Below are 25,388 nucleotides of genomic sequence, written 5' to 3'. Positions count from 1 at the left end.
CATGGAACACTGAACCCTGTGCATTGAACATGGAACACTGAACCCTGTGCACTGAACATGGAACACTGAACGCTGTGCACTGAACATGGAACACTGAACCCTGTGCACTGAACATGGAACACTGAACACTGTGCACTGAACATGGAACACTGAACCCTGTGCACTGAACATGGAACACTGAACACTGCACACTGAACAGGGAACACTGAACACCGCACACTGTACAGAGAACACTGAACACTGAACATGGAACACTGAACACTATGCACTAAACATGGAACATTGAACACTGCACAGAACATGTAACACTGAATACTGTGCACTGAACTTGGAACACTGAACACTGCGCACTGAACATGGAACACTGAACGCTGTGCACTGAACATGGAACACTGAACACTTCACACTGAACATGGAACACTGAACACTGCGCACTGAACATGGAACACTGAACACTGCAGACTGAACATGGAACACGGAACACTGCACACTGAACATGGAACACTGAACACTGCGCACTGAACATGGAACACTGAACACTGCAGACTGAACATGGAACACGGAACACTGCACACTGAACATGGAACACTGAACACTGCGCAGTGAACATGGAACACTGAACACTGCAGACTGAACATGGAACACTGAACCCTGTGCACTGAACATGGAGCACTGAACACTGTGCACTGAACATGGAACACTGAACACTGTACACTGAACATGGAACACTGAACACTGCACACTGAACAGGGAACACTGAACACCGCACACTGTACAGAGAACACTGAACACTGCACACTGAACAGAGAACACTGAACACTGAACATGGAACACTGAGCACTGTGCACTAAACATGGAGCACTGAACAGGGAACACTGAACAGGGAACACTGAACAGGGAACACTGAACACTGCACACTGTACAGGGAACACTGAACACTGCGCACTGAACATGGAACACTGAACAGGGAACACTGAACAGGGAACACTGAACACTGTACACTGAACAGGGAACACTGGACACTGCGCACTGAACATGGAACACTGAACACTGCACACTGAACATGGAACACTGAACACTGTGCACTAAACATGGAGCACTGAACACTGCACACTGAACAGAGAACACTGAACGCTGCACTGAACGTAGAACACTGAACACTGCGCACTGAACATGGAACACTGAACACTGCACACTGAACATGGAACACTGAACACTGTGCACTGAACATGGAACACTGAACATGGAACACTGAACACTGCACACTGAACATGGAACACTGAACACTGTGCACTAAACATGGAGCACTGAACACTGCACACTGAACAGAGAACACTGAACGCTGCACTGAACGTAGAACACTGAACACTGCACACTGAACATGGAACACTGAACACTGCACACTGAACATGGAACACTGAACACTGTGCACTGAACATGGAACACTGAACATGGAACACTGAACACTGCGCACTGAACATAGAACACTGAACACTGCACTGAACATGGAACACTGAACACTGTGCACTGAACATGGATCGCTGAACCCTGTGCACTGAACATGGGACACTGAACATGGAACACTGAACATGGAACACTGAACACTGCACAGTAAAGATGGAACACTGAACACTGCACACTGAACACTGCGCACTGAACATGGAACACTGAACATGGAACACTGAACACTGCACAGTAAAGATGGAACACTGAACACTGCACACTGAACAGTGCGCACTGAACATGGAACACTGAACATAGAACACTGAACACTGCACTGAACATGGAACACTGAACACTGTGCACTGAACATGGATCACTGAACCCTGTGCACTGAACATGGAACACTGAACACTGCGCACTGAACTTGGAACACTGAACACTGTGCACTGAACATGGGACACTGAACATGGAACACTGAACATGGAACACTGAACACTGCACAGTAAAGATGGAACACTGAACACTGCACACTGAACACTGCGCACTGAACATGGAACACTGAACGCTGTGCACTGAACATGGAACACTGAACACTTCACACTGAACATGGAACACTGAACACTGCACACTGAACATGGAACACTGAACACTGCAGACTGAACATGGAACACGGAACACTGCACACTGAACATGGAACACTGAACACTGCGCACTGAACATGGAACACTGAACCCTGTGCACTGAACATGGAACACTGAACACTGTACACTGAACATGGAACACTGAACACTGCACACTGAACAGGGAACACTGAACACCGCACACTGAACATGGAACACTGAACATGGAACACTGAACATAGAACACTGAACACTGCACTGAACATGGAACACTGAACACTGTGCACTGAACATGGATCACTGAAACCTGTGCACTGAACATGGAACACTGAACACTGTGCACTGAACATGGAACACTGAACACTGTGCACTGAACATGGAACACTGAACACTGCACACTGAACAGGGAACACTGAACACTGCACACTGAACATGGAACACTGAACACTGTGCACTGAACATGGAACACTGAACACTGTGCACTGAACATGGAACACTGAACACTGCGCACTGAACAGGGAACACTGAACACCGCACACTGAACATGGAACACTGAACATGGAACACTGAACACCGCGCACTGAACATAGAACACTGAACACTGCACTGAACATGGAACACTGAACACTGTGCACTGAACATGGATCACTGAAACCTGTGCACTGAACATGGAACACTGAACACTGTGCACTGAACATGGAACACTGAACACTGTGCACTGAACATGGAACACTGAACATGGATCACTGAACACTGCACAGTAAAGATGGAACACTGAACACTGCGCCGTGAACATGGAACACTGAACACTGTGCATTGAACATGGAACACTGAACACTGTGCACTGAACATGGAACACTGAACACTGCACACTGAACATGTAACACTGAACATGGAGCACTGAACACTGCGCACTGAACATGGAACATTGAACACTGCACAGAACATGTAACACTGAACACTGCGCACTGAACTTGGAACACTGAACACTGCGCACTGAACATGGAATACTGAACATGGAACACTGAACACTGCACAGTAAAGATGGAACACTGAACACTGCGCAGTGAACATGGAACACTGAACACTGCGCAGTGAACATGGAACACTGAACACTGCACACTGAACATGGAACACTGAACACTGCGCACTGAACTTGGAACACTGAATGCTGCGCACTGAACATGGAACACTGAACACTTCACACTGAACATGGAACACTGAATGCTGCGCACTGAACATGGAACACTGAACACTGCGCACTGAACTTGGAACACTGAACACTGTGCACTGAACTTGGAACACTGAACACTGTGCAGTGAACACGGAACACTGAACCCTGTGCACTGAACATGGGACACTGAACATGGAACACTGAACATGGAACACTGAACACTGTGCAGTGAACATGTAACACTGAACACTGCGCACTGAACTTGGAACACTGAACACTGCGCACTGAACTTGGAACACTGAACACTGTGCACTGAACATGGGACACTGAACATGGAACTCTGAACATGGAACACTGAACACTGCACAGTAAAGATGGAACACTGAACACTGCGCAGTGAACATGGAACACTGAACACTGCACACTGAACACTGCACACTGAACATGGAACACTGAACACTGTGCACTAAACATGGAACACTGAACACTGCACACTGAACAGAGAACACTGAACACTGCACACTGAACATGGAACACTGAACACTGTGCACTAAACATGGAACACTGAACACTGTGCACTATGAACATGGAACACTGAACACTGTGCACTGAACATGGAACACTGAACAACTGCACACTGAACAGAGAACACTGAACACTGCACTGAACGTAGAACATTGAACACTGCGCACTGAACATGGAACACTGAACATAGAACAGTGAACACTGCACACTGAACAGGGAACACTGAACACTGCACACTGAACATGGAACACTGAACACTGCACACTGAACATGGAACACTGAACACTGTGCACTGAACATGGAACACTGAACATGGAACACTGAACACTGCGCACTGAACATAGAACACTGAACTCTGCACTGAACATAGAACACTGAACTCTGCACTGAACATGGATCGCTGAACCCTGTGCACTGAACATGGGACACTGAACATGGAACACTGAACATGGAACACTGAACACTGCACAGTAAAGATGGAACACTGAACACTGCACACTGAACACTGCGCACTGAACATGGAACACTGAACATGGAACACTGAACACTGCACAGTAGAGATGGAACACTGAACACTGCACACTGAACAGTGCGCACTGAACATGGAACACTGAACATAGAACACTGAACACTGCACTGAACATGGAACACTGAACACTGTGCACTGAACATGGATCACTGAACCCTGTGCACTGAACATGGAACACTGAACATGGAACACTGAACATGGAACACTGAACACTGCACAGTAAAGATGGAACACTGAACACTGCACACTGAACACTTCACACTGAACATGGAACACTGAACACTGCACACTGAACATGGAACACTGAACACTGTGCACTGAACTTGGAACAGTGAACACTGCGCACTGAACATGGAACACTGAACGCTGTGCACTGAACATGGAACACTGAACACTTCACACTGAACATGGAACACTGAACACTGCGCACTGAACATGGAACACTGAACACTGCAGACTGAACATGGAACACGGAACACTGCACACTGAACATGGAACACTGAACACTGCGCAGTGAACATGGAACACTGAACCCTGTGCATTGAACATGGAACACTGAACCCTGTGCACTGAACATGGAACACTGAACACTGTACACTGAACATGGAACACTGAACACTGCACACTGTACAGAGAACACTGAACACTGCACACTGAACAGAGAACACTGAACACTGCACACTGAACAGAGAACACTGAACACTGCACACTGAACATGGAACACTGAACATGGAGCACTGAACACTGCGCACTGAACATGGAACATTGAACACTGCACAGAACATGTAACACTGAACACTGCACACTGAACATGGAACACTGAACACTGCACACTGAACATGGAACACTGAACATGGAACACTGAACACTTCACACTGAACATGGAACACTGAACACTGCGCACTGAACATGGAACACTGAACACTGCAGACTGAACATGGAACACGGAACACTGCACACTGAACATGGAACACTGAACACTGCGCAGTGAACATGGAACACTGAACCCTGTGCATTGAACATGGAACACTGAACCCTGTGCACTGAACATGGAACACTGAACACTGTGCACTGAACATGGAACACTGAACACTGTACACTGAACATGGAACACTGAACACTGCACACTGAACAGGGAACACTGAACACCGTACACTGTACAGAGAACACTGAACACTGCACACTGAACAGAGAACACTGAACACTGCACACTGAACATGGAACACTGAACACTGTGCACTAAACATGGAGCACTGAACAGGGAACACTGAACAGGGAACACTGAACACTGCACACTGTACAGGGAACACTGAACACTGCGCACTGAACATGGAACACTGAACAGGGAACACTGAACAGGGAACACTGAACACTGTACACTGAACAGGGAACACTGAACACTGCGCACTGAACATGGAACACTGAACACTGCACACTGAACATGGAACACTGAACACTGTGCACTAAACATGGAGCACTGAACACTGCACACTGAACAGGGAACACTGAACACTGCACACTGAACAGGGAACACTGAACACCGTACACTGTACAGAGAACACTGAACACTGCACACTGAACAGAGAACACTGAACACTGCACACTGAACATGGAACACTGAACACTGTGCACTAAACATGGAGCACTGAACAGGGAACACTGAACAGGGAACACTGAACAGGGAACACTGAACACTGCGCACTGAACATGGAACACTGAACAGGGAACACTGAACAGGGAACACTGAACACTGTACACTGAACAGGGAACACTGAACACTGCGCACTGAACATGGAACACTGAACACTGCACACTGAACATGTAACACTGAACATGGAGCACTGAACATAGAACACTGAACACTGCACTGAACATGGAACACTGAACACTGTGCACTGAACATGGATCACTGAACACTGTGCACTGAACAGGGAACACTGAACGCTGCACTGAACGTAGAACACTGAACACTGCGCACTGAACATGGAACACTGAACACTGTGCACTAAACATGGAGCACTGAACACTGTGCACTAAACATGGAGCACTGAACAGGGAACACTGAACAGGGAACACTGAACAGGGAACACTGAACACTGCACACTGTACAGGGAACACTGAACACTGCGCACTGAACATGGAACACTGAACAGGGAACACTGAACAGGGAACACTGAACACTGTACACTGAACAGGGAACACTGAACACTGCGCACTGAACATGGAACACTGAACACTGCACACTGAACATGGAACACTGAACACTGTGCACTAAACATGGAGCACTGAACACTGCACACTGAACAGGGAACACTGAACACTGCGCACTGAACAGGGAACACTGAACACTGTGCACTGAACAGGGAACACTGAACGCTGCACTGAACGTAGAACACTGAACACTGCGCACTGAACATGGAACACTGAACACTGTGCACTAAACATGGAGCACTGCACACTGCACACTGAACATGGAACACTGAACACTGCACACTGAACATAGAACACTGAACACTGCACTGAACAGGGAACACTGAACACTGTGCACTAAACATGGAGCACTGAACACTGCACACTGAACATGGAACACTGAACACTGCACACTGAACATGGGACACTGAACACTGCGCACTGAACTTGGAACACTGAACACTGTGCACTGAACATGGGACACTGAACATGGAACACTGAACATGGAACACTGAACACTGGACAGTAAAGATGGAACACTGAACACTGCACACTGAACACTGCGCACTGAACATGGAACACTGAACACTGCGCACTGAACATGGAACACTGAACACTTCACACTGAACATGGAACACTGAACACTGCACACTGAACATGGAACACTGAACATGGAACACTGAACACTTCACACTGAACATGGAACACGGAACACTGCACACTGAACATGGAACACTGAACACTGCGCACTGAACATGGAACACTGAACCCTTTGCACTGAACATGGAACACTGAACACTGTGCACTGAACATGGAACACTGAACACTGTACACTGAACATGGAATACTGAACACTGCACACTGAACAGGGAACACTGAACACCGCACACTGAACATGGAACACTGAACATGGAACACTGAACACTGCGCACTGAACATAGAACACTGAACACTGCACTGAACATGGAACACTGAACACTGTGCACTGAACATGGAACACTGAACATGGATCACTGAACACTGCACTGAACATGGAACACTGAACACAGTGCACTGAACATGGATCACTGAAACCTGTGCACTGAACATGGAACACTGAACACTGTGCACTGAACATGGAACACTGAACATGGATCACTGAACACTGCACAGTAAAGATGGAACACTGAACACTGCGCAGTGAACATGGAACACTGAACACTGTGCACTGAACATGGAGCACTGAACACTGCGCACTGAACATGGAACACTGAACATGGAACACTGAACACTGCACAGTAAAGATGGAACACTGAACACTGCGCACTGAACATGGAACACTGAACACTGCGCACTGAACATGGAACACTGAACGCTGCGCACTGAACATGGAACACTGAACACTTCACACTGAACATGGAACACTGAACACTGTGCACTGAACATGGAACACTGAACACTGCGCACTGAACTTGGAACACTGAACACTGTGCACTGAACTTGGAACACTGAACACTGTGCAGTGAACATGGAACACTGAACCCTGTGCACTGAACTTGGAACACTGAACACTGTGCACTGAACATGGATCACTGAAACCTGTGCACTGTACATGGAACACTGAACACTGCACACTGAACATGGAACACTGAACACTGCACACTGAACATGGAACACTGAACACTGTGCACTGAACATGGAACACTGAACACTGCACACTGAACATGGAACACTGACCACTGCGCACTGAACATGGAACACTGAACACTGCGCACTGAACATGGAACACTGAACACTGTGTACTGAACTTGGAACACTGAACACTGCACACTGAACTTGGAACACTGAACACTGTGCACTAAACATGGAACACTGAACAACTGCACACTGAACAGAGAACACTGAACACTGCACTGAACGTAGAACACTGAACACTGCGCACTGAACATGGAACACTGAACATAGAACAGTGAACACTGCACACTGAACAGGGAACACTGAACACTGCACACTGTACATGGAACACTGAACACTGCACACTGAACATGGAACACTGAACACTGTGCACTGAACATGGAACACTGAACACTGCACTGAACATGGAACACTGAACACTGCACTGAACATGGAACACTGAACACTGTGCACTGAACATGGATCACTGAACCCTGTGCACTGAACATGGAACACTGAACACTGCGCACTGAACTTGGAAGACTGAACACTGTGCACTGAACATGGGACACTGAACATGGAACACTGAACATGGAACACTGAACACTGCACAGTAAAGATGGAACACTGAACACTGCACACTGAACACTTCACACTGAACATGGAACACTGAACACTGCACACTGAACATGGAACACTGAACACTGTGCACTGAACTTGGAACAGTGAACACTGCGCACTGAACATGGAACACTGAACGCTGTGCACTGAACATGGAACACTGAACACTTCACACTGAACATGGAACACTGAACACTGTGCACTGAACATGGAACAGTGAACACTGCGCACTGAACATGGAACACTGAACACTGCAGACTGAACATGGAACACTGAACACTGCACACTGAACATGGAACACTGAACCCTGTGCATTGAACATGGAACACTGAACCCTGTGCACTGAACATGGAACACTGAACACTGTGCACTGAACATGGAACACTGAACCCTGTGCACTGAACATGGAACACTGAACACTGTGCACTGAACATGGAACACTGAACCCTGTGCACTGAACATGGAACACTGAACACTGCACACTGAACAGGGAACACTGAACACCGCACACTGTACAGAGAACACTGAACACTGAACATGGAACACTGAACACTGCACACTAAACATGGAACATTGAACACTGCACAGAACATGTAACACTGAATACTGTGCACTGAACTTGGAACACTGAACACTGCGCACTGAACATGGAACACTGAACGCTGTGCACTGAACATGGAACACTGAACACTTCACACTGAACATGGAACACTGAACACTGCGCACTGAACATGGAACACTGAACACTGCAGACTGAACATGGAACACGGAACACTGCACACTGAACATGGAACACGGAACACTGCGCACTGAACATGGAACACTGAACACTGCAGACTGAACATGGAACACGGAACACTGCACACTGAACATGGAACACTGAACACTGCGCAGTGAACATGGAACACTGAACACTGCAGACTGAACATGGAACACTGAACCCTGTGCACTGAACATGGAGCACTGAACACTGTGCACTGAACATGGAACACTGAACACTGTACACTGAACATGGAACACTGAACACTGCACACTGAACAGGGAACACTGAACACCGCACACTGTACAGAGAACACTGAACACTGCACACTGAACAGAGAACACTGAACACTGAACATGGAACACTGAGCACTGTGCACTAAACATGGAGCACTGAACAGGGAACACTGAACAGGGAACACTGAACAGGGAACACTGAACACTGCACACTGTACAGGGAACACTGAACACTGCGCACTGAACATGGAACACTGAACAGGGAACACTGAACACTGTACACTGAACAGGGAACACTGGACACTGCGCACTGAACATGGAACACTGAACACTGCACACTGAACATGGAACACTGAACACTGTGCACTAAACATGGAGCACTGAACACTGCACACTGAACAGAGAACACTGAACGCTGCACTGAACGTAGAACACTGAACACTGCGCACTGAACATGGAACACTGAACACTGTGCACTAAACATGGAGCACTGAACACTGCACACTGAACAGGGAACACTGAACACTGCACACTGAACATGGAACACTGAGCACTGTGCACTAAACATGGAGCACTGAACAGGGAACACTGAACAGGGAACACTGAACAGGGAACACTGAACACTGCACACTGTACAGGGAACACTGAACACTGCGCACTGAACATGGAACACTGAACAGGGAACACTGAACACTGTACACTGAACAGGGAACACTGGACACTGCGCACTGAACATGGAACACTGAACACTGCACACTGAACATGGAACACTGAACACTGTGCACTAAACATGGAGCACTGAACACTGCACACTGAACAGAGAACACTGAACGCTGCACTGAACGTAGAACACTGAACACTGCGCACTGAACATGGAACACTGAACACTGTGCACTAAACATGGAGCACTGAACACTGCACACTGAACAGGGAACACTGAACACTGCACACTGAACAGGGAACACTGAACACTGTGCACTAAACATGGAGCACTGAACACTGCACACTGAACATAGAACACTGAACACTGCGCACTGAACATAGAACACTGAACACTGCACTGAACATGGAACACTGAACACTGTGCACTGAACATGGATTTCTGAACCCTGTGCACTGAACATGGAACACTGAACACTGCGCACTGAACTTGGAACACTGAACACTGTGCACTGAACATGGGACACTGAACATGGAACACTGAACATGGAACACTGAACACTGCACAGTAAAGATGGATCACTGAACACTGCACACTGAACACTGCGCACTGAACATGGAACACTGAACGCTGTGCACTGAACATGGAACACTGAACACTTCACACTGAACATGGAACACTGAACACTGCACACTGAACATGGAACACTGAACACTGCAGACTGAACATGGAACACGGAACACTGCACACTGAACATGGAACACTGAACACTGCGCACTGAACATGGAACACTGAACCCTGTACACTGAACATGGAACACTGAACACTGTACACTGAACATGGAACACTGAACACTGCACACTGAACATGGAACACTGAACACCGCACACTGAACATGGAACACTGAACATGGAACACTGAACATAGAACACTGAACACTGCACTGAACATGGAACACTGAACACTGTGCACTGAACATGGATCACTGAAACCTGTGCACTGAACATGGAACACTGAACACTGTGCACTGAACATGGAACACTGAACACTGTGCACTGAACAGGGAACACTGAACACCGCACACTGAACATGGAACACTGAACATGGAACACTGAACACCGCGCACTGAACATAGAACACTGAACACTGCACTGAACATGGAACACTGAACACTGTGCACTGAACATGGAACACTGAACACTGTGCACTGAACATGGAACACTGAACACTGCACTGAACATGGAACACTGAACACTGTGCACTGAACATAGAACACTGAACACTGTGCACTGAACATGGATCACTGAAACCTGTGCACTGAACATGGAACACTGAACACTGTGCACTGAACATGGAAAACTGAACATGGATCACTGAACACTGCACAGTAAAGATGGAACACTGAACACTGCGCAGTGAACATGGAACACTGAACACTGTGCACTGAACATGGAACACTGAACACTGCGCACTGAACATGGAACATTGAACACTGCACAGAACATGTAACACTGAACACTGCGCACTGAACTTGGAACACTGAACACTGCGCACTGAACATGGAACACTGAACATGGAACACTGAACACTGCACAGTAAAGATGGAACACTGAACACTGCGCAGTGAACATGGAACACTGAACACTGCGCAGTGAACATGGAACACTGAACACTGTGCACTGAACATGAAACACTGAACACTGCGCACTGAACATGGAACACTGAACACTTCACACTGAACATGGAACACTGAATGCTGCGCACTGAACATGGAACACTGAACACTGCACACTGAACATGGAACACTGAACCCTGTGCACTGAACATGGAACATTGAACACTGCGACATGGAACACTGAACACTGCACAGTAAAGATGGAACACTGAACACTGCGCAGTGAACATGGAACACTGAACACTGCGCAGTGAACATGGAACACTGAACACTGTGCACTAAACATGGAGCACTGAACAGGGAACACTGAACAGGGAACACTGAACAGGGAACACTGAACACTGCACACTGTACAGGGAACACTGAACACTGCGCACTGAACATGGAACACTGAACAGGGAACACTGAACACTGTACACTGAACAGGGAACACTGGACACTGCGCACTGAACATGGAACACTGAACACTGCACACTGAACATGGAACACTGAATGCTGCGCACTGAACATGGAACACTGAACACTGTGCACAGAACATGGAACATTGAACACTGCACACTGAACACGGAACACTGAACACTGCACACTGAACACGGAACACTGAACCCTGTGCACTGAACATGGATCACTGAACACTGCACACTGAACACAGAACACTGAACACTGCACACTGAACATGGAACACTGAACACTGCGCACTGAACATGGAACACTGAACACTGTGCACTGAACATGTAACACTGAACACTGCACACTGAACAGGGAACACTGAACACTGTGCAGTGAACATGGAACACTGAACACTGTGCACTGAACATGAAACACTGAACACTGCGCACTGAACATGGAAAACTGAACACTGTGCAGTGAACATGGAACACTGAACACTGTGCACTGAACATGGAACATTGAACACTGCACACTGAACACGGAACACTGAACACTGCACACTGAACACGGAACACTGAACCCTGTGCACTGAACATGGATCACTGAACACTGCACACTGAACACAGAACACTGAACACTGCACACTGAACATGGAACACTGAACACTGCGCACTGAACATGGAACACTGAACATAGAACACTGAACATGGAACACTGAACACTGCACACTGAACAGGGAACACTGAACACTGCACTGAACATGGAACACTGAACACTGTACACTGAACATGGAACACTGAACACTGCACACTGAACACATAACACTGAACACTGCACACTGAACATGGAACACTGAACACTGCGCACTGAACATAGAACACTGAACACTGCTCTGAATATGGAACACTGAACACTGTGCACTGAACATGACTCGCTGAACCCTGTGCACTGAACTTGGAACACGGAACACTGTGCACCGAACATGGGACACTGAGCATGGAACACTGAACATGGAACACTGAACACTGCACAGTAAAGATGGAACACGGAACACTGCACACTGAACATGGAACACTGAACACTGCACACTGAACAGGGAACACTGAACACTACACACTGAACATGGAACACTGAACACTGCACACTGAACATGGAACACTGAACCCTGCACATTGAACGTGGAACACTGAACACTGTGCACTGAACATGGAACACTGAACACTGCACACTGAACATGGAACACTGAACACTGCGCACTGAACATAGAACACTGAACACTGCACTGAACATGGAACACTGAACACTGTGCACTGAACATGGAACACTGAACACTGTGCACTGAACTTGGAACACTGAACACTGTGCACTGAACATGGATCTCTGAACCCTGTGCACTGAACATGGAACGCTGAACACTGCGCACTGAACTTGGAACACTGAACACTGTGCACTGAACATGGGACACTGAACATGGAACACTGAACATGGAACACTGAACACTGCACAGTAAAGATGGAACACTGAACACTGCACACTGAACACTGCGCACTGAACATGGAACACTGAACGCTGTGCACTGAACATGGAACACTGAACACTTCACACTGAACATGGAACACTGAACACTGCAGACTGAACATGGAACACGGAACACTGCACACTGAACATGGAACACTGAACACTGCGCACTGAACATGGAACACTGAACCCTGTGCACTGAACATGGAACACTGAACACTGTGCACTGAACATGGAACACTGAACACTGTACACTGAACATGGAACACTGAACACTGCACACTGAACATGGAACACTGAACACTGCGCACTGAACATGGAACACTGAACACTGTGCACTGAACATGGAACACTGAACACTGCACACTGAACATGGAACACTGAACACTTCACACTGAACATGGAACACTGAACACTGTGCACTGAACATGGAACAGTGAACACTGCGCACTGAACATGGAACACTGAACACTGTACACTGAACATGGAACACTGAACACTGCACACTGAACATGGAACACTGAACACTTCACACTGAACATGGAACACTGAACACTGTGCACTGAACATGGAACAGTGAACACTGCGCACTGAACATGGAACACTGAACACTGCAGACTGAACATGGAACACTGAACACTGCACACTGAACATGGAACACTGAACCCTGTGCATTGAACATGGAACACTGAACCCTGTGCACTGAACATGGAACACTGAACACTGTGCACTGAACATGGAACACTGAACCCTGTGCACTGAACATGGAACACTGAACACTGTGCACTGAACATGGAACACTGAACCCTGTGCACTGAACATGGAACACTGAACACTGCACACTGAACAGGGAACACTGAACACCGCACACTGTACAGAGAACACTGAACACTGAACATGGAACACTGAACACTGCACACTAAACATGGAACATTGAACACTGCACAGAACATGTAACACTGAATACTGTGCACTGAACTTGGAACACTGAACACTGCGCACTGAACATGGAACACTGAACGCTGTGCACTGAACATGGAACACTGAACACTTCACACTGAACATGGAACACTGAACACTGCGCACTGAACATGGAACACTGAACACTGCAGACTGAACATGGAACACGGAACACTGCACACTGAACATGGAACACGGAACACTGCGCACTGAACATGGAACACTGAACACTGCAGACTGAACATGGAACACGGAACACTGCACACTGAACATGGAACACTGAACACTGCGCAGTGAACATGGAACACTGAACACTGCAGACTGAACATGGAACACTGAACCCTGTGCACTGAACATGGAGCACTGAACACTGTGCACTGAACATGGAACACTGAACACTGTACACTGAACATGGAACACTGAACACTGCACACTGAACAGGGAACACTGAACACCGCACACTGTACAGAGAACACTGAACACTGCACACTGAACAGAGAACACTGAACACTGAACATGGAACACTGAGCACTGTGCACTAAACATGGAGCACTGAACAGGGAACACTGAACAGGGAACACTGAACAGGGAACACTGAACACTGCACACTGTACAGGGAACACTGAACACTGCGCACTGAACATGGAACACTGAACAGGGAACACTGAACACTGTACACTGAACAGGGAACACTGGACACTGCGCACTGAACATGGAACACTGAACACTGCACACTGAACATGGAACACTGAACACTGTGCACTAAACATGGAGCACTGAACACTGCACACTGAACAGAGAACACTGAACGCTGCACTGAACGTAGAACACTGAACACTGCGCACTGAACATGGAACACTGAACACTGTGCACTAAACATGGAGCACTGAACACTGCACACTGAACAGGGAACACTGAACACTGCACACTGAACATGGAACACTGAGCACTGTGCACTAAACATGGAGCACTGAACAGGGAACACTGAACAGGGAACACTGAACAGGGAACACTGAACACTGCACACTGTACAGGGAACACTGAACACTGCGCACTGAACATGGAACACTGAACAGGGAACACTGAACACTGTACACTGAACAGGGAACACTGGACACTGCGCACTGAACATGGAACACTGAACACTGCACACTGAACATGGAACACTGAACACTGTGCACTAAACATGGAGCACTGAACACTGCACACTGAACAGAGAACACTGAACGCTGCACTGAACGTAGAACACTGAACACTGCGCACTGAACATGGAACACTGAACACTGTGCACTAAACATGGAGCACTGAACACTGCACACTGAACAGGGAACACTGAACACTGCACACTGAACAGGGAACACTGAACACTGTGCACTAAACATGGAGCACTGAACACTGCACACTGAACATAGAACACTGAACACTGCGCACTGAACATAGAACACTGAACACTGCACTGAACATGGAACACTGAACACTGTGCACTGAACATGGATTTCTGAACCCTGTGCACTGAACATGGAACACTGAACACTGCGCACTGAACTTGGAACACTGAACACTGTGCACTGAACATGGGACACTGAACATGGAACACTGAACATGGAACACTGAACACTGCACAGTAAAGATGGATCACTGAACACTGCACACTGAACACTGCGCACTGAACATGGAACACTGAACGCTGTGCACTGAACATGGAACACTGAACACTTCACACTGAACATGGAACACTGAACACTGCACACTGAACATGGAACACTGAACACTGCAGACTGAACATGGAACACGGAACACTGCACACTGAACATGGAACACTGAACACTGCGCACTGAACATGGAACACTGAACCCTGTACACTGAACATGGAACACTGAACACTGTACACTGAACATGGAACACTGAACACTGCACACTGAACATGGAACACTGAACACCGCACACTGAACATGGAACACTGAACATGGAACACTGAACATAGAACACTGAACACTGCACTGAACATGGAACACTGAACACTGTGCACTGAACATGGATCACTGAAACCTGTGCACTGAACATGGAACACTGAACACTGTGCACTGAACATGGAACACTGAACACTGTGCACTGAACAGGGAACACTGAACACCGCACACTGAACATGGAACACTGAACATGGAACACTGAACACCGCGCACTGAACATAGAACACTGAACACTGCACTGAACATGGAACACTGAACACTGTGCACTGAACATGGAACACTGAACACTGTGCACTGAACATGGAACACTGAACACTGCACTGAACATGGAACACTGAACACTGTGCACTGAACATAGAACACTGAACACTGTGCACTGAACATGGATCACTGAAACCTGTGCACTGAACATGGAACACTGAACACTGTGCACTGAACATGGAAAACTGAACATGGATCACTGAACACTGCACAGTAAAGATGGAACACTGAACACTGCGCAGTGAACATGGAACACTGAACACTGTGCACTGAACATGGAACACTGAACACTGCGCACTGAACATGGAACATTGAACACTGCACAGAACATGTAACACTGAACACTGCGCACTGAACTTGGAACACTGAACACTGCGCACTGAACATGGAACACTGAACATGGAACACTGAACACTGCACAGTAAAGATGGAACACTGAACACTGCGCAGTGAACATGGAACACTGAACACTGCGCAGTGAACATGGAACACTGAACACTGTGCACTGAACATGAAACACTGAACACTGCGCACTGAACATGGAACACTGAACACTTCACACTGAACATGGAACACTGAATGCTGCGCACTGAACATGGAACACTGAACACTGCACACTGAACATGGAACACTGAACCCTGTGCACTGAACATGGAACATTGAACACTGCGACATGGAACACTGAACACTGCACAGTAAAGATGGAACACTGAACACTGCGCAGTGAACATGGAACACTGAACACTGCGCAGTGAACATGGAACACTGAACACTGTGCACTAAACATGGAGCACTGAACAGGGAACACTGAACAGGGAACACTGAACAGGGAACACTGAACACTGCACACTGTACAGGGAACACTGAACACTGCGCACTGAACATGGAACACTGAACAGGGAACACTGAACACTGTACACTGAACAGGGAACACTGGACACTGCGCACTGAACATGGAACACTGAACACTGCACACTGAACATGGAACACTGAATGCTGCGCACTGAACATGGAACACTGAACACTGTGCACAGAACATGGAACATTGAACACTGCACACTGAACACGGAACACTGAACACTGCACACTGAACACGGAACACTGAACCCTGTGCACTGAACATGGATCACTGAACACTGCACACTGAACACAGAACACTGAACACTGCACACTGAACATGGAACACTGAACACTGCGCACTGAACATGGAACACTGAACACTGTGCACTGAACATGTAACACTGAACACTGCACACTGAACAGGGAACACTGAACACTGTGCAGTGAACATGGAACACTGAACACTGTGCACTGAACATGAAACACTGAACACTGCGCACTGAACATGGAAAACTGAACACTGTGCAGTGAACATGGAACACTGAACACTGTGCACTGAACATGGAACATTGAACACTGCACACTGAACACGGAACACTGAACACTGCACACTGAACACGGAACACTGAACCCTGTGCACTGAACATGGATCACTGAACACTGCACACTGAACACAGAACACTGAACACTGCACACTGAACATGGAACACTGAACACTGCGCACTGAACATGGAACACTGAACATAGAACACTGAACATGGAACACTGAACACTGCACACTGAACAGGGAACACTGAACACTGCACTGAACATGGAACACTGAACACTGTACACTGAACATGGAACACTGAACACTGCACACTGAACACATAACACTGAACACTGCACACTGAACATGGAACACTGAACACTGCGCACTGAACATAGAACACTGAACACTGCTCTGAATATGGAACACTGAACACTGTGCACTGAACATGACTCGCTGAACCCTGTGCACTGAACTTGGAACACGGAACACTGTGCACCGAACATGGGACACTGAGCATGGAACACTGAACATGGAACACTGAACACTGCACAGTAAAGATGGAACACGGAACACTGCACACTGAACATGGAACACTGAACACTGCACACTGAACAGGGAACACTGAACACTACACACTGAACATGGAACACTGAACACTGCACACTGAACATGGAACACTGAACCCTGCACATTGAACGTGGAACACTGAACACTGTGCACTGAACATGGAACACTGAACACTGCACACTGAACATGGAACACTGAACACTGCGCACTGAACATAGAACACTGAACACTGCACTGAACATGGAACACTGAACACTGTGCACTGAACATGGAACACTGAACACTGTGCACTGAACTTGGAACACTGAACACTGTGCACTGAACATGGATCTCTGAACCCTGTGCACTGAACATGGAACGCTGAACACTGCGCACTGAACTTGGAACACTGAACACTGTGCACTGAACATGGGACACTGAACATGGAACACTGAACATGGAACACTGAACACTGCACAGTAAAGATGGAACACTGAACACTGCACACTGAACACTGCGCACTGAACATGGAACACTGAACGCTGTGCACTGAACATGGAACACTGAACACTTCACACTGAACATGGAACACTGAACACTGCAGACTGAACATGGAACACGGAACACTGCACACTGAACATGGAACACTGAACACTGCGCACTGAACATGGAACACTGAACCCTGTGCACTGAACATGGAACACTGAACACTGTGCACTGAACATGGAACACTGAACACTGTACACTGAACATGGAACACTGAACACTGCACACTGAACATGGAACACTGAACACTGCGCACTGAACATGGAACACTGAACACTGTGCACTGAACATGGAACACTGAACACTGCACTGAACATGGAACACTGAACACTGTGCACTGAACATAGAACACTGAACACTGTGCACTGAACATGGATCACTGAAACCTGTGCACTGAACATGGAACACTGAACACTGTGCACTGAACATGGAATACTGAACATGGATCACTGAACACTGCACAGTAAAGATGGAACACTGAACACTGCGCAGTGAACATGGAACACTGAACACTGTGCACTGAACATGGAACACTGAACACTGCGCAGTGAACATGGAACACTGAACACTGCACACTGAACATGTAACACTGAACATGGAGCACTGAACACTGCGCACTGAACATGGAACATTGAACACTGCACAGAACATGTAACACTGAACACTGCGCACTGAACTTGGAACACTGAACACTGCGCACTGAACATGGAACACTGAACATGGAACACTGAACACTGCACAGTAAAGATGGAACACTGAACACTGCGCAGTGAACATGGAACACTGAACACTGCGCAGTGAACATGGAACACTGAACACTGTGCACTGAACATGAAACACTGAACACTGCGCACTGAACATGGAACACTGAACACTTCACACTGAACATGGAACGCTGAATGCTGCGCACTGAACATGGAACACTGAACACTGTGCACTGAACTTGGAACACTGAACACTGTGCACTGAACTTGGAACACTGAACACTGCACACTGAACATGGAACACTGAATGCTGCGCAGTGAACATGGAACACTGAACCATGTGCACTGAACATGGAACACTGAACCCTGTGCACTGAACATGGAACATTGAACACTGCACACTGAACACGGAACACTGAACACTGCACACTGAACATGGAACACTGAACACTGTGCAGTGAACATGGAACACTGAACACTGTGCACTGAACATGAAACACTGAACACTGCGCACTGAACATGGAAAACTGAACACTGTGCAGTGAACATGGAACACTGAACACTGTGCACTGAACATGGAACACTGAACACTGCGCAGTGAACATGGAACACTGAACACTGTGCACTGAACATGAAACACTGAACACTGCGCACTGAACATGGAACACTGAACACTTCACACTGAACATGGAACACTGAATGCTGCGCACTGAACATGGAACACTGAACACTGCACACTGAACATGGAACACTGAACCCTGTGCACTGAACATGGAACATTGAACACTGCGCACTGAACATGGAACACTGAACACTGCACACTGAACATGGAACACTGAATGCTGCGCACTGAACATGGAACACTGAACCCTGTGCACTGAACATGGAACACTGAACCCTGTGCACTGAACATGGAACATTGAACACTGCACACTGAACACGGAACACTGAACACTGCACACTGAACATGGAACACTGAACACTGTGCAGTGAACATGGAACACTGAACACTGTGCACTGAACATGAAACACTGAACACTGCGCACTGAACATGGAAAACTGAACACTGTGCAGTGAACATGGAACACTGAACACTGTGCACTGAACATGGAACATTGAACACTGCACACTGAACACGGAACACTGAACACTGCACACTGAACACGGAACACTGAACCCTGTGCACTGAACATGGATCACTGAACACTGCACACTGAACACAGAACACTGAACACTGCACACTGAACATGGAACACTGAACACTGCGCACTGAACATGGAACACTGAACACTGTGCACTGAACATGTAACACTGAACACTGCACACTGAACAGGGAACACTGAACACTGTGCAGTGAACATGGAACACTGAACACTGTGCACTGAACATGAAACACTGAACACTGCGCACTGAACATGGAAAACTGAACACTGTGCAGTGAACATGGAACACTGAACACTGTGCACTGAACATGGAACATTGAACACTGCACACTGAACACGGAACACTGAACACTGCACACTGAACACGGAACACTGAACCCTGTGCACTGAACATGGATCACTGAACACTGCACACTGAACAGGGAACACTGAACACTGTGCAGTGAACATGGATCGCTGAACCCTGTGCACTGAACATGGATCACTGAACACTGCACACTGAACACATAACACTGAACACTGCACACTGAACATGGAACACTGAACACTGCGCACTGAACATAGAACACTGAACACTGCTCTGAATATGGAACACTGAACACTGTGCACTGAACATGGATCACTGAAACCTGTGCACTGAACATGGAACACTGAACACTGTGCACTGAACATGGAATACTGAACATGGATCACTGAACACTGCACAGTAAAGATGGAACACTGAACACTGCGCAGTGAACATGGAACACTGAACACTGTGCACTGAACATGGAACACTGAACACTGCGCAGTGAACATGGAACACTGAACACTGCACACTGAACATGTAACACTGAACATGGAGCACTGAACACTGCGCACTGAACATGGAACATTGAACACTGCACAGAACATGTAACACTGAACACTGCGCACTGAACATGGAACACTGAATATGGAACACTGAACACTGCACAGTAAAGATGGAACACTGAACACTGCGCAGTGAACATGGAACACTGAAAACTGCGCACTGAACATGGAACACTGAACATGGAACACTGAACACTGCACAGTAAAGATGGAACACTGAACACTGTGCACTGAACATGAAACACTGAACACTGCGCACTGAACATGGAACACTGAACACTTCACACTGAACATGGAACACTGAATGCTGCGCACTGAACATGGAACACTGAACACTGCGCACTGAACTTGGAACACTGAACACTGTGCACTGAACTTGGAACACTGAACACTGCACACTGAACATGGAACACTGAATGCTGCGCACTGAACATGGAACACTGAACCCTGTGCACTGAACATGGAACACTGAACCCTGTGCACTGAACATGGAACATTGAACACTGCACACTGAACACGGAACACTGAACACTGCACACTGAACATGGAACACTGAACACTGTGCAGTGAACATGGAACACTGAACACTGTGCACTGAACATGAAACAATGAACACTGCGCACTGAACATGGAAAACTGAACACTGTGCAGTGAACATGGAACACTGAACACTGTGCACTGAACATGGAACATTGAACACTGCACACTGAACACGGAACACTGAACACTGCACACTGAACACGGAACACTGAACCCTGTGCACTGAACATGGATCACTGAACACTGCACACTGAACACAGAACACTGAACACTGCACACTGAACATGGAACACTGAACACTGCGCACTGAACATGGAACACTGAACACTGTGCACTGAACATGTAACACTGAACACTGCACACTGAACAGGGAACACTGAACACTGTGCAGTGAACATGGAACACTGAACACTGTGCACTGAACATGAAACACTGAACACTGCGCACTGAACATGGAAAACTGAACACTGTGCAGTGAACATGGAACACTGAACACTGTGCACTGAACATGGAACATTGAACACTGCACACTGAACACGGAACACTGAACACTGCACACTGAACATGGAACACTGAACACTGTGCACTGAACATGGAACACTGAACACTGCACACTGAACATGGAACACTGAACACTGCGCACTGAACATGGAACACTGAACATAGAACACTGAACACTGCACTGAACATGGATCGCTGAACCCTGTGCACTGAACATGGATCACTGAACACTGCACACTGAACACATAACACTGAACACTGCACTGAACATGGAACACTGAACACTGCACACTGAACATGGAACACTGAACACTGCGCACTGAACATAGAACACTGAACACTGCTCTGAATATGGAACACTGAACACTGCACACTGAACATGACTCGCTGAACCCTGTGCACTGAACTTGGAACACGGAACACTGTGCAACGAACATGGGACACTGAGCATGGAACACTGAACATGGAACACTGAACACTGCACAGTAAAGATGGAACACGGAACACTGCACACTGAACATGGAACACTGAACACTGCACATTGAACAGGGAACACTGAACACTACACACTGAACATGGAACACTGAACACTGCACACTGAACATGGAACACTGAACCCTGCACATTGAACGTGGAACACTGAACACTGTGCACTGAACATGGAACACTGAACACTGCACACTGAACATGGAACACTGAACACTGCGCACTGAACATAGAACACTGAACACTGCACTGAACATGGAACACTGAACACTGTGCACTGAACATGGAACACTGAACACTGTGCACTGAACTTGGAACACTGAACACTGCACACTGAACACTGCACACTGAACATGGAACACTGAACATGGAACACTGAACACTGCACAGTAAAGATGGAACACTGAACACTGCACACTGAACACTGCGCACTGAACATGGAACACTGAACGCTGTGCACTGAACATGGAACACTGAACACTTCACACTGAACATGGAACACTGAACACTGCAGACTGAACATGGAACACGGAACACTGCACACTGAACATGGAACACTGAACACTGCGCACTGAACATGGAACACTGAACCCTGTGCACTGAACATGGAACACTGAACACTGTGCACTGAACATGGAACACTGAACACTGTACACTGAACATGGAACACTGAACACTGCACACTGAACATGGAACACTGAACACTGCGCACTGAACATAGAACACTGAACACTGCGCACTGAACATGGAACACTGAACACTGTGCACTGAACATGGAACACTGAACACTGCACAGTAAAGATGGAACACTGAACACTGTACACTGAACATGGAACACTGAACACTGTGCACTGAACATGGAACACTGAACACTGCACAGTAAAGATGGAACACTGAACACTGTACACTGAACATGGAACACTGAACACTGCACACTGAACATGGAACACTGAACACTGCGCACTGAACATAGAACACTGAAACCTGTGCACTGAACATGGAACACTGAACACTGTGCACTGAACATGGAACACTGAACACTGCACAGTAAAGATGGAACACTGAACACTGTGCACTGAACATGGAACACTGAACACTGTGCACTGAACATGGAACACTGAACACTGTGCACTGAACATGGAACACTTAACACTGCACACTGAACATGTAAGACTGAACATGGAGCACTGAACACTGCGCACTGAACATGGAACATTGAACACTGCACAGACCATGTAACACTGAACACTGCGCACTGAACTTGGAATACTGAACACTGCGCACTGAACATGGAACACTGAACACTGTGCACTGAACATGGGACACTGAACACTGTGCACTGAACATGGGACACTGAACATGGAACACTGAACATGGAACACTGAACACTGTGCAGTGAACATGTAACACTGAACACTGCGCACTGAACTTGGAACACTGAACACTGCGCACTGAACTTGGAACACTGAACACTGTGCACTGAACATGGGAC

Source organism: Chiloscyllium punctatum, chromosome 47 (assembly GCF_047496795.1).
Source record: "Chiloscyllium punctatum isolate Juve2018m chromosome 47, sChiPun1.3, whole genome shotgun sequence".
NCBI classification, from domain to species: Eukaryota; Metazoa; Chordata; class Chondrichthyes; order Orectolobiformes; family Hemiscylliidae; genus Chiloscyllium; species Chiloscyllium punctatum.
The sequence above is the reverse complement of the archived record's forward strand: the minus strand, read 5'-3'. Positions refer to the sequence as shown.